At 44.9% G+C, this 13,550-nt stretch overlaps 2 long non-coding RNA genes across 2 annotated transcripts in view; both read right to left on the bottom strand.

Annotated features, from left to right (window-relative positions):
• The window catches only part of LOC310707492, a 63,896-nt gene that overhangs the window by 26,079 nt on the left and 24,267 nt on the right, over positions 1 to 13,550 (bottom strand). The gene's annotated exons all lie outside the window — the stretch shown is intronic.
• LOC310708028 lies at positions 9,231 to 11,512 on the bottom strand. Its single transcript, XR_014526805.1, has 2 exons — positions 10,067 to 11,512; positions 9,231 to 9,905 (listed from the first exon to the last, which is right to left on the bottom strand). It is a non-coding gene; the product is annotated as an uncharacterized lncRNA (long non-coding RNA).

Below are 13,550 nucleotides of genomic sequence, written 5' to 3'. Positions count from 1 at the left end.
CCGAAGGAAAAGGAGCTCCGAGGGAAAAGGAGCAAAGGGAGCTTTTGCTCGGGAGGGAGGGCAGGAGGCATGCAGCCCGACCCTGTGCATTTTGGGCTGGGGGAGGGGCGGCGGTGGCGCTCTGCTGGAGGGGCGCCCGAGATTATTGGGGGGGCAGAGCCCCCCCAAACGAATTTTTGAGGGGGCTCGGGCCCCCTCAGGCCCCATGGAGTCGGCGCCTATGGCAGGGTAGTTCACTGACAACCTTTCAGTGTATGGCCCTTTAAGAGGGGACCCTGAAATCGTTGCTGTGGGGAGGGGGGTGAGTCACTGCCTGGCTACTGCTGGCTCCTCCCCCTATTTATGCAACTGGCCCCACCTCCCAGCAGTGTAAATTGACTAACTGAGGCTGGGCGTGAGACTCCAAAGAATAAACTGAGAGGCAGGCCAGCCCATACAAACTGGTAAGTTCCCTGAGGTCCAAAGCACCTTTCGCAATCCCGCAAAGGGCCCCCAGAGTGTAAAGTGTGAGTGCTCATTCTAAATCTGTTTTAAAGGAGAGCTTCTTCCGTAGAGACCAATATATTTGAGCTCCGTAGTTTGCTGGCTGTAGCCTCTTTTCTATCTTGTTTCCCATGGTGTCATCTTATCTAATCACAGCTTAGTAAATGCTAACGCCATAAGAAGCCTTCAGCAGAAATGAGAGTTCATGCATCTGTCTCTTGCTGAAAATGCTTATGAATAATGGCATATGGCTGTTCTAGTCAGTTAGGAAGAGGTGAGCATCTCTTCCAGTGTCATTGGAATGGAGGGGGGGTGTGTGCAATGGCTGTAGACTTTTACAATGGTGGTGGAAAGATTGACCTTAAAAATTACTGAGACGACACAAGAACTGGAGCTTCTATTTTCTGCCCTGGTAGATGAAGACCATTCCCAACACATGATGCAGCTACCTTGCTGAATCCAAGAATGGGCAAACCAGTCTATTTTAAGTAACATTTTCACATTTATTCAGCCATGTGTCCATTCTGTTTCATCTCTCAACCATGTTCAGCTTGTGACAGGAGCAACATCACAGCCCTAGATCATGGAGACTGAAATATACTCAGAGTCGCAAAGTGATTTCATGCTCTTTATTCAGCTCATAGTGGTGAGGAGGAATGAATGAAAGTCCCCTCAAAGTATCTGCTTTATATACATTATTTACACAATGGGCTGCACATGATTGGCTAATTCCGGAATTCTACTGTAAGCCAATCAGGTTGTGGATTCACTTCTATCTGGAGTATGATTGGGTGGTTCCTGCCAACCAATCACATGGAGGAGAAAGTATGTAGAAAATTGTGTGTGAAATTGTGGAAATACTTCACAATTAACCTTTGCAGGAACCTTATGGTGAGAAGAGATTTTGACCTTATCAAAGGAGGAAGGGACTCACTCAATGGCATAGCATGAGGGGGGTCACAGGGTTGGTTACCCCGGGCGCAAAATTCTTAGGGGCACCAAATTTCAACACCCAGTACTACCTCCGTGCTGTGGGCTTCCATTGCTGGGCTCCATTAAAAACAGCTTTTCCATGTGAACCAGGAAGTGACTTCCCCAGACAATGGTAACCCATGATATGCCACTGGAGTCACCAAGCTGCCTCTACAAAGCGTGTTCTCCCTCATAGAGAACGCGTGTTGTGGTGGGGTCTGCCGGACCACCCCTCTGTTGCCAGGCAGGGTTACAAAGGAGGCCTGGGGCAACGATTGGATGGCTGTGTTGCTGGGGTAAATTTTATGTTGCAATTTTGGTGGGAGGGATCGGATGTTTTAAATCCTGGGCACGCAGCTTGGAGCTTTCTCTTTCACTGCGTGCAACGGATTGCCTGCACACCAACCCTAACTTAGGGGTTTTCCGTTGACCTCGCTATGCCTGTCATGGGGTCGTCTCCTTTTGGGGCAGGGGCCTGGTAGGAATTTTGTCCATCTGGCTGAGTGGCTGGGCCATTTGGTTTTTGCCTACTGCGTAGCAAATCGTCACAACTTGTAGGGTTGCGGCTAGACATTGGTTATCAATTGACTGGAGGAGGGGGTAGGATTGGCTGGGCCTGCCCCTCCAATGCTGCTGTGGAAAGAGAATTCCGTTAAAGGAATCTGGTGGCTTGCCATCTTTTCGTCCGAATCCCTGGAATGGGACTAGGGCCGGCAAGCCCCGGAGAGCATGCGGGGAGAGGTGAGGGCCTGTGGCTCAGCTCCATTTCTCCCCAATATTGTTTTCCCTTACTGGCTTCCACTGGTATCCGGAAGTCAGTTCTGTCCCCAGGCGGGGAGACACATAGTCTTAACCAATGCCTAAGCAACCACTCACATTTATGTATTTCAATAAAGTTGTGGCCAAAATTATGCCAAAAACCTTAAACAAAAATTATGTGTGTGTGTTGTGAGTTATTTGAGGGGTGGGTTGGGGACCTCCACATGTAAATGTGATTAGATGTGGGAGTCTGAAGGAATATACTGCTGCATCTTTCAAGGGCCGTCTTATTCTTATATTCAGGGGTGCCAACTTGAATAGAATATGGTGGTGCAGGTAAGCTCCGTTCCACATAATCAATCACACAACACAGTGCACAAACACTTTTTGAATGGCAATGCCCATCAACTTTGGGGGAGGCAGGCTCCCTCAAATATTTTATGGGGGGGCAAAAGACCCCATCAGCCCCTAGAAGTTGGCTCCTGTGACTTGATTTATATCCTGCCTTTCCTCCCGAAGAGGCCCAGACAAAGAAACTACCACTGTTGCTTGGGTGGACCCAAGCCTCGAGAGATGCATAGGTGATACAGTCCAGGTATCAGTACCAAGGGGCCCTGTAAGAGCATTGGTCCCCCAAGGATATCTCGTGGTGTCATTGGCCCTATCTCAGTAAGATGTTACACCTTTTTGTTGTACGGGGGGGGGGGGGAATGGGACCTGAGCTGAAGCATGGAAATGAGACTTTTGTTTCTTTTTCTCATGCTCATTCATCTTTAATACTTTTGTCCCCAATCATGTTTCCACTGAAGACCATATCACAGATTGACTTTTGTCTAAAGCAGAATTTCTGTCGCAGTTAGAAGACTCCTTCATGAGTGAAACATCCGAAGGACTATAATGGCAGACAAGGGGGAGATGTTTATTTTTCTGGGACATTGCACGTATTCCAACTGGGGACCCACAGAAAAAAGGATAAAAGTTGTTAGCCACTCCATGCCATCAGCTTCTCTCCAGCTCTGGATTCTGCAACTGTGCAAGATGCATCTAAGGGATTTCAAGGGTGAATAAAGGAGCTGTTAGAGGAGATTTTAGAAGAGTCCCAAACATTCCTAATTAATCTGACTGCTTTAGGCTTTGGCATGGTTCATTATTTTTTAAAAAACCGGGAGAACATCTGTAATAATTTCATTGATAAGATTTCAAGTTATTAAAATATTGTGCTAGATATTTAATTCCCAGCCAACCAAGTAAAATAAAAAACCCAACCTTCTCTCTTTTTTCCCAAAGTGACAATTCCTAGGACAGAATCAATAATTGATCATCTTTCTAACTTTTTTTTAAAGTGTCGTTTTACCTGAAATTAAAGCCAAGCAATTTCACAAGTTCCACTGAATGATTTCTATCAATATCATATAAGAGTTAAAAATCCAACCCAGTAATTTAATACTGTACCTTGTCTACTGCCTATTTAAGTTATTTTGCCTCCTTATGTATTTTCACCCGCTTCACAGTCCTCTTCACAACTCTGCTTTTTTTACAATATGGTTATACACAAACAATCTTATAAATGGAAATGTTTCTTGATGCGAAGAAGTGTTTCCCCCCTTGTTTTCATAATTCATGCCCTGCTTCATTCATCATGCTCCACGCTAGGGGTGGGTGAACTACAAGCTTGCAAAATCTACTTTGTGTTTCTTTTTAATAGAACCCCAAGGTCAACTAGCTGGCGCCAAGTGCAAAATAATGGCTTCTAAAGAGGACTGGCATATTCTTAGAATTAAGGAACAGGGCACCACTGAGTGCATCTTAGCCCAGGAATTTGTTTTTCCGTCTCAGAAGTGAGCTCATGGACCTTCCACACAAAAATCCACTCTTGTTTTCTTTCAGTAAAGCAATTGCAAGTCAGATCCTTGTTGATCTACTGCAAATCACCCACAAACCAGCAGATCCTGATCAAGCTTCTCTTCAGTGCTACTCTACACTGTTGATTGTGGGCAGCCTTCCCACATGTGGAATCTACTTCATTTTTTAAAGGGAGTCTCAAGATCCACCACTTGGAGCCAGGTGTAAAAGACACACACTTAAAGCATTAAAGAACTCTGACCCCAGTACTTTGTTTTCAGTACAAACTAGTCCATTTACCACCAAAGCTGTTTTCATTCTGCTATATAATTGCAGGGGTGCGGGGGCCTCATTTTGTTGTTGCTATTATTATGATTATTTTTTAAGAGAGTAAAAAATCTTTGCTGATATGCTGTGGAACATCCTTGTTTCAATCCCTGGAATCTCCAAATAGGATTGGGAAATTTTGTACAGTGATTAAAACTTTATAATTAACCCTAACAGGAACCTTATGTTGAGAAGAGACAGTCTGAAATACTGGAGACCCAATGGTGGTCATTGTAGCTACTAGGAACAAGGATCTGGTTCAGTATATAATATTACACACACACACACAATGTGATTCCACCTTTGGGCAGTTTCAGTACTTATGAAAGCATTTGTTTCCATCAGTTTTGGCTGGGCACACAGTTGATTGCCATCAGTTCCTTTCAGTAATGCCATCATCACAAAGCTAATCATCATAGCTTGAAAATGGGAGAGAGAAGCCTTATGTTTGCAAAGGTTTGTTAGAGATTTGTTTGCACATGCTGAAGTGATGGACAAGTTACAGGAGTCAGAGCACACCTGGAATACTGTGTCCAGTTCTGGGCCCCACAATTTAAGAAGGATGTTGACAAGCTGGAATGTGTGCAGAGGCGGGCAACCAAGAAGATCAAAGGTCTTATGAGGAACAGTTGAAGGAGCTGGGTATGTTTAACCTGGAAAAGAGGAGACTGAGAGGAGATATCTTAAAGGGTGTTACATGGAGGAGGGAGAATGCTTGTTTTCTCCTGTTCTGGAAGGTAGGACTCAAACCAATGGCTTCAAGTTGCAAGAAAGGAGATTCCAACTAAATATTCGAAAAAAATTTCTGACAGTAAGAGCTGTTCAGCAGTGGAACAGACTCCCACTAGAGGTGCTGGACTCTCCTTCCTTGGATGTTTTTAAACAGAGGTTGGATGGCCATCTGTCAGGGATGCTTTAGCTGAGATTCCTTCACTGCAGGGTGTTGGACTAGATGACGCTTGTGGTCCATTCCAGCTCTAAGATTCTGTGATCTGAACCACACAAAGCCGGTTGAGAGAGGGGCAGAAGGGGGATGCGAAGTTGTTCTGGCACAGCAGCCGAGCACATGAAACACCATTGCATGAACCTCATGCCAACGGTGCAATCCTGCTTCATTGACATGTTTCCCACAGAGAATGCATTAGTGAAGCAGCACACAGCTGGATTGAACCCTCTTGCTGGCTGCAGTTTAATCAGAAAGAAAGGATAGGAAGATGCACCATCTCCTTCCTCTGCCCCTATTTTGACTGTATATGCTAAAAAAAACCTATAAATAAACATTAGCCCCACTCACTCTGGGCTGGCACCTGATCAGCTGATCCCTAGGTCAGGGTGGGGTCCTGGGTCAAGATGGTAGTGGCTGTGCACACTCCTAATACTAACAAATTACACTATCCATTTAAAAATCTTAGGATTCCTTGTTTTTTTAGGATTCTTAAAATTCCTGGGCACCTTTCAGTTAGTCGTGTATAAACTGGGCATCATTTTTGCTTAGCTCACAAAGTAAAAGCAGAAATTGACTCGTGCGTTCATGTTGCATCTCCTGTTGGTCTTTAGCCAGCTACTGGAATCACTTTAAAAGGCGGGTTGCCATGACCATAAATTTCGTCTGCATGGCTTAGAAGGCATCTCACAGCGAAGCATGAACAATGAAATGGAAACCCTAGCGATACATGTGTGTGTGTAAGAAAGGACACCTTATGTTCAGCACAAAATGAAAGCAGCAAGACCTTCTAAATACCCTGCCCGAGGCAATTCATTACTTTAACAGGTTTGCTCTTGGAACGCCACTTTGAGGCTCATTTTCTTATCAGTTTGCAAATGTCATAATTATTGAATAGGCATTTAGCGAGTTGGAAGTGTGATGGAACCGAACCTCAAGTGCCACCTCATAAATTAGTGCCTATTGTGTGAAGCGATTTCAGAGCCATTCTTCCTCCTTGATGAACTTTGGGAGCTACGGCAAATGGTACTTTGCAGACAATAATGCATTTGCTGTGACAACAAATGTTTCCCCTTCTCAGTGTTGAAGAACACAAGAAGAGCCTCGCTGGATCCGACCAAAGGCCTATGTAGACCAGTGTCCTGCTGTCACAGTGGCCAGTCAGATACCCATGGGAAGCTGCAAGCAGGGCAAGAGTGAGGTGTTGTTGTGTTTTTTTTCAAGTTTGCATCTATTTGTGAGTGGAGTGGGAATTTTGTTTTGTAGTGAAGCTGATAGGTGATGCAATTAATAACAATACTTTTAAAAACTAGGAGAGACAAGAAATATGATTTAGTCGTCAGTCAGTGGGAGAAAACTGCAATGGGATAAAAGAATTCCAGTTCTGGAAAGAAAAAAAGCATATTCTGATTCAGCCCTTGTAATGGCTGCCTTTAGCCTGCCCATACAAGTCCATACAATGTAGATGCTTATAAAGATGCTTATAAAGAAAAGCAGATATTGAGCATGAGATGTGTTCACTTTTTATTTCTCTGTTGTGGTGCCTGCGTTTTTAATAGCTGCATAGAAACAGATGTTTGACAGATATCGCCTTTCTTGGTATAAAGATGTTATGACAGGGACATTCTTCTAGGTAAGTCCTCACCGGTTGTGCAGTGTTTAATCCAACTCTGGAAAACATGGAGTTAAGTGCCATAGCCAGGAATAATTTGTGTTTGGGATCTTAAACTGAGTATGCCCACCTAGTCATCCATCTAGGTGGGTTGGAAAGGATTTGTGGATGAGGACACAATTGTTGGGTGCTGAAAATTGCATACCTGTGCCTGCACAATTTTCAAATGTGTTTGGATAATTACTTGAGTTTGGCGCAAGCTGTATTGCACACATGGCTTACAACAAGCCATGAAACTAGATGATTACTATTTCTAAAACTCCTTGAAAATGGATACTTAGATTACGTACTTAGACGGTTAATGAGTGGGTTTGCCAGCTTCAACCGTTACAAACGCAGCATTTAACATGCGCCTGAGATGGTTTAGAAGTGGTAGGTAAATGATGTAGCATTAAGCAGGGGGGAACAGAAATATTATGAAATGGAGAATAAAAATAGGGGAAGTGGGGAAGTGGTTGAGAGAAACCATCCTGAGAGTCAAAGTTTGTGAAATTAATGGTCTCTCTAGATCTCATTTTAATGCTGTTCTGTAGATATGATATATGCAGATCAGCCATGGTACTTGCAAGGCCAGGCCGCATACTTCCCCATCCTCCGCTCAGATAAAATACCAGTAAAGACACAACACAGTTGAATGGGATCTACTGTAATCAGGCCAAAACTTTATTGACTACAGATGAAGAGGTTTGGCATAGGCAATGGGTAACCATTTATTTCCGGCCCACCTGCCTGAAATGACGTCAGTGGCAACCCAGCAGAGGGGAATCCTATGACTTACATCAAACGGGGGCATCCCCACCGGGATTGCCACCTCTAGCAGTGGTGAGGCCCAAGCCCCCATCTGGAAATATGGCCAGAAGCAACTCCTTTGTGGATCCGTTTAATGGAATACCCTGTTTCTGAAGGAGAAAGTGAGGGCACAACCCCCCCTCCAGCCAAGACTAAGGTTAAAAGGTAAAGGTAAAGGGACCCCGACCATTAGGTCCAGTCGTGACCGACTGTGGGGTTGTGGCACTCATCTCGCTTTATTGGCCGAGGGAGCCGGTGTACAGCTTCTGGGTCATATGGTCAGTATGACTAAGCCGCTTCTGGCGAACCAGAGCAACGCATGGAAACACTGTTTACCTTCCCGCCGGAGCGATACCTATTTATCTACTTACACTTTTTTGTGTGCTTTCGAACTGCTAGGTTGGCAGGGACTGAGGAATGGGAGCTCACCACGTCGCGGGGATTCAAACTGCCGACCTGATCGGCAAGTCCTAGGCTCTGTGGTTTAACCCACAGCACCACCCGCGTCCCCAATGCCTAAACCACCAAAGTTGTGGTGATTGCTATGAGGTAGGCAAAAACCCCAAGTCACAGCCAATTTGCAAATTTCTACCCGGCCCCCAAAACATGGTGAACACCACAGCCATGGCAGGGCCAATGCAAAAGTAAAGGAGTGGGTGGGTTGATCGGATGAAGAAGAGCTGGGGGCTGACACAGGCTGTTTAAATTCCCCAGGAGTGGACCTGAGAGGAGCCTGATTGTTCCTTCAAGCACCCCCCCCCCAAAGAGCCTTGCCATTGGCCAATTCGACAGGTTGGTGTGGAGCTAGATTTCAAGCCGGGAGCACATGTTGAACAATGTTCTCGAAGCTACTAACATGAGTTTGACCAAATTGCGGGAGGCAGTGGAAGACAGGAGTGCCTGGCGTGCTCTGGTCCATGGGGTCATGAAGAGTTGGACACGACTAAATGACTAAACAACAACAAATATATAGGGTACCTACATTCTGCATGTGCAAATGGCTTTAGATACCTATTAGGTCCATAAATTACCATATAGCATATAGTCAATGCAAAAAAGAGTGACAATTTGTTGTTGACAAAGGACAGCTGGACATATAAAGGACCCCAGTACCTTCAGTAGCTTAGGGCCTCATCAAACCTAAATCTGGCCCAGAGAGGACTTTTCCCAGGTAATATAACCCAATAAATATAACATTTCTACCAATTCCTATTGTTAAGTTCATTCAGGGCATGGAGCACTGCTCTTACTAGATGGGTTTTGGGTCTGATCCATCTGTTCGTTCTCTCTCTCTCTCTCTCTCTCTCTCTCTCTCTCTCTCTCTCTCTCTCTTCTCTCTCTCTCACACACACGACTTGAAACCTGAATAAAGGTTTTATTGAGAAGCATTATCTGAGGAAGAAAAAGCATGCGAGGAAATCAAATGACTGACAGAGATGCCTATATTAAAATGTTGACATTTATTCTTGTCTGAAGAAAGCAGATTTTAATAGGATAAACATGTCAAACAATTGACGCTAACTATACTGGCAAGCAGTTAGTATGGCTAACTGACTGGGGAAAACAGACCTAGGTTTTGTTTACGTTTAATTGTAAAATGGCCAGGAGAGAGCAGAAGCCATTCCTCACCTCCACCTAATAAACGAAAACCTCTAAAAGGGTTACATAAAACAAAAGAAAATATCCGTTAAAAAAATACTGATAAAAACCAGCCATTAAAAACAAGTTGGCATAACATATGTCAAAATGTAAATAAAATCAGCAGTTTTAAAGCAAATGTGCACAGTACAAATACACATTAAAAAATAGCCAAAGTTGTTTTGTACACTGACAGGCCAACATAAAGAAAAGGTTGTTGATTCAGTGGTGCTCATCAAATCTCAGGTGCTGACTTTTCTTGGTGAATCATTGATCCCCTTTCCTCTTGTCTCTATCATCCTTCCCTCAGAGCCCTCTAGCCTTTTGCAGAATAATACACGCTACATGGAATTGAGTCTGAAGGCACTTCAACTGCAAAATGCAGTGCCTGGTGTGTTCAGTTTACAAAACCACTAGGGCCAATTAGCACAGGTCCTAAATGTTTATATTGGTGCAACCACCTCCCTAGCTGGTTTACTGCTTCCAGTGGCATAGCGTGGGTTGTCAGCAAGTAATTTGCACCCCTAACCCCCCCCACGCTACGCCACTGGGGCAGAGAGCTGCGAGTGCGAGCGTGCCCCCCCCCAGATGTTGCACCCGGTGCGGCCACTCCCCCTGACCCCCCACGCTAGGCCACTGACTGCTTCTATTTTTTTATTTTTTTTAATATTGCTCATCTTAATCTTTTTGCATGCCTGCTTGCTTTGCATGTGTGGTCACCTCATCTGCAAATTATTTCTGAAGGAAGTCTTCTTGCCTCTAGTTTCCTTGAGTCTGCATGTTAACCATGCCAGCATCCTCTTGGCCTTGGTGGTGCCTTGCCTGATCTGCTGCATACATTCTGGCTGAGCTTCTATTATTATGATTTTGAGGAATGCAGAAGCATTCTGGAGAGCTTTGACCCTGTTCACTTCCCCCCTCTTCCCCCCCCCCACCAAAAAACAACCCCCTCAGTGAAGCCTTGTCACAAACAATCCAGGCATCAGATCAGGGCTATGGCTCAATGGCAGAGAATCTCCTTTGAATGTAGAAGGTCCCAGGTTTGATCCCAGGTCAGGCTGGGTATTTGCCCTGCCTGAAACCATAGAGAGCTTGTCAATGTAGGCAACGGATTAATTATAGTGTTGGGAATAAGGCAGCTTCCTATGTTCTAGTTTGTGGGGTGAGAGACAGAGATGGGTGTAGAAAAATGGTTCGACGGGCAAGCAAGCAAACAAAATGCAGAAAACAAGGGAGAAAGATGGGACAGATGTAGGAAGACATTAATGCCAGCTCAGGTATTGTTCACTCCTTTGTGTATTAACAGGAGACGATAGAGTGGAGTCGTGCCAAGTAGCCTTGCCTCCGGCCTCCTGGGCAATTCTGAAATATCCTAAAAGGGCAATGCAACCAGGTGTGCAATGTCTCCTCCCTCCCTACAGATGTTTGCACTGTACACATGGTCATCAGAGGCTGAGCTGCACAATGTGACCCTGCTCCTTGCTCCTGTGTTGCTGTTTAAGGTACCCAAGAATGCCCAGAGCCCAAAGTTCAGGTAGATATATCTACAGCATGCGTCAGAGGCTTCAGGGGCAATGGAGAGAAAGAGAGATTCTTCCACAAGCCACTGATTAAATAGCTACGGCCTGAGAGGGAAAGGGCTGTGTGCATGAGAATTTGCCAGCCGAAACCTTGTCTGCAGGCTCAAGTCTGTGTTTTAGCACATTAGCAATGGCCAAATAATCCTGAGGTACTGAATGAAGTGCCTCCACAAATCAATTATTTGCACCACTAAAGATGTGGGAATAGTTTGAAAATGCTTTCCTATCAGGTGATATTATGTTTATATTGCGTATGCCACCCTGAATGTACAGGGCTGCATTGAATGTAGTGCCAAGGAGATCGTCCCTCCAGTGCAACCATTTCTGCTTGCCTGATGGAGCAATCTGGCCCTGCCACCCCCAGTGGCTTTTTTTTTGGGGGGGAGGGGTTCCCCTGACCCTCAGGAACAGATTTAGGGAGGTCACAGGAGTGCACATGGGGAGGAAGGAGGAAGTCCCATTATAGTAGTGGGCATCACTGCTCTGGTTTCTGCTAGTGCAACAGGTTTAATCGAACACACATAATAATAATAATAATAATAATAATAATAATAATAATAATAATAATAATAATAATATTTATACCCCGCCCCACTCTGGGCGGCTTCCAGCAAAATATTAAAATACAATAATTCATCAAATATTAAAAGCTTCCCTAAACAGGGCTGCCTTCAGATGTCTTCTAAAAGTCAATTAGTTGTTTATTTCTTTGACACCTGGTGGGAGGGCATTTCGCAGGGCGAGTGCCACTACCAAGAAGGCCCTCTGCCTGGTTCCCTGTAACTTTGCTTCTCGCAGCGAGGGAACCACCAGAAGGCCCTTGGCGCTGGACCTCAGTTTCCGGGCAGAATGATGGGGGTGGAGATGCTCCTTCAGATATACTGGGCTGAGGCCATTTAGGGCTTTAAAAGTCAGCACCAACACTTTGAATTGTGCCCAGAAACGTACTGGGAGCCAATGTAGGTATTTCAGGACCGGTGTTATGTGGTCTCGGCGGCCGTCCACAGTCACCAGTCTCGCTGCTGCATTCTGGATTAGCTGTAGTTTCCGGCTCAACTTCAAAGGTAGCCCCATGTAGAGTGCATTTACACAGCAGTAAATATAAATTGTGTAAGAGTTTCACATGTACTGGAAGCTTGAAAACGGGGGGCAAAATATTGTCTGAGCTCATATTAACAGCTGCCAGGAACCTGGTGGGATCTGAACAGTTGAAAAAGACTCCATAGGTCACCTTGTCCAAACTTTATTGTAAGTATGATCAAACTAGCAGAGAAGGGAACCTTATCCCTGACTTTTCCTTGGAGATTTACACCTGGGGTAGGGAAGTTCAAGAAGTTGTTGGACTGCTACTACCATCAGGGCTCACCCACACTTTGCTTTTCCTGCACCTACAGACCCTCCAAGTGTCCCTATTTTCCAGGGACAGTCCTGGATTTACAGAAGCCAACCCAGTTTCTGATTTGATCCCGGAATCTTCCGTTTTTCCGTAGGACGCCCCTAGTTTCATCGGAAAAATGTTGCATGGTATGGCAGGATGTCCCTATTTTCATTGGATAAATGTTGGAGGTATGGAGTTATGCAACCCCTGAGTCATGGAAATAAGTATCTATACAACCTTTAGAAGACATCTGAAGGCAGCCCTGTATAGCAATTTTTTAATGCTTAATGTTTTATTATGTTTTCATATAAGTTGGAAGCTGCCCAGAGTAGCTGGGGTAACCCAGTCAGATGGGTGGGGTATAAATAGTAAAATAACAACTGCTACCACTACTACTACTACTACTACTACTACTACTACTACTACTAGATAGGAGATCTGTATTTTTATCAGAGAGCTGTTGGAGGGTATGCAGCTAGGAAGAATGGGTCTGAGCAATTTTCCACATGTCCCATTCTTTCAAGGCATGGGTCTGAGTGGTTTTTCCATTTCCCCCACTACTTTCCCCAGGAAAAACTGCTCTTTACTGCTGAATCAGAGCAAACGTCAAAACCCACAGGAAACCTGATTGAAGTTTGCTCTGATTCAGCGGTAAAGAGCAGGTTTACTCAGGTGGAAGTGGTGGGAGAAGCAGAAGTGTGGACAAGGTACAACAGGAGCAGCACCTAAGGAGAATCTTGAGGGTCACAGGTCCCCCCTCCACTCCTGATTTATGCATTCCTTAATAGTCTGTTCTATTGAAAAACTAACTAGGCAATGACAGTGCTATTTCTTAATACAGTTCCTAAAGAGGGAAAGGCATTTGGGGAGGCTCTGCCCCACTAGAAATGTTTCCTGAAACACAGTTTTTCTTCCCTCTCACCTGTGGTATAGCTACAAAATTGTTAGCACATTTGCAAAGCTAAGCAGGATCCCGTAGGGTTTCAAATTGGAAGGGGAGCCATGTGTTGAGATTCCTGCATTGCAGGGGGTTGGACTAGATGGCTCATGAGATCCCTCCCAAGTCTACAGTTCTACGATTCTATGCTTCATACTGTATTTCACACAGCTCCTCTCCTGCCTGTACAGTGGTACCTCGGGTTAAGTACTTAATTCGTTGTGGAGGTC

The sequence above is a fragment of the Podarcis liolepis genome (genome assembly GCF_965112155.1).
Source record: "Podarcis liolepis genome assembly, chromosome: 5".
Lineage (NCBI taxonomy): Eukaryota > Metazoa > Chordata > Lepidosauria > Squamata > Lacertidae > Podarcis > Podarcis liolepis.
Note: the sequence above shows the minus strand (reverse complement) of the source record. Positions and strands in the feature narration are given on the sequence as shown.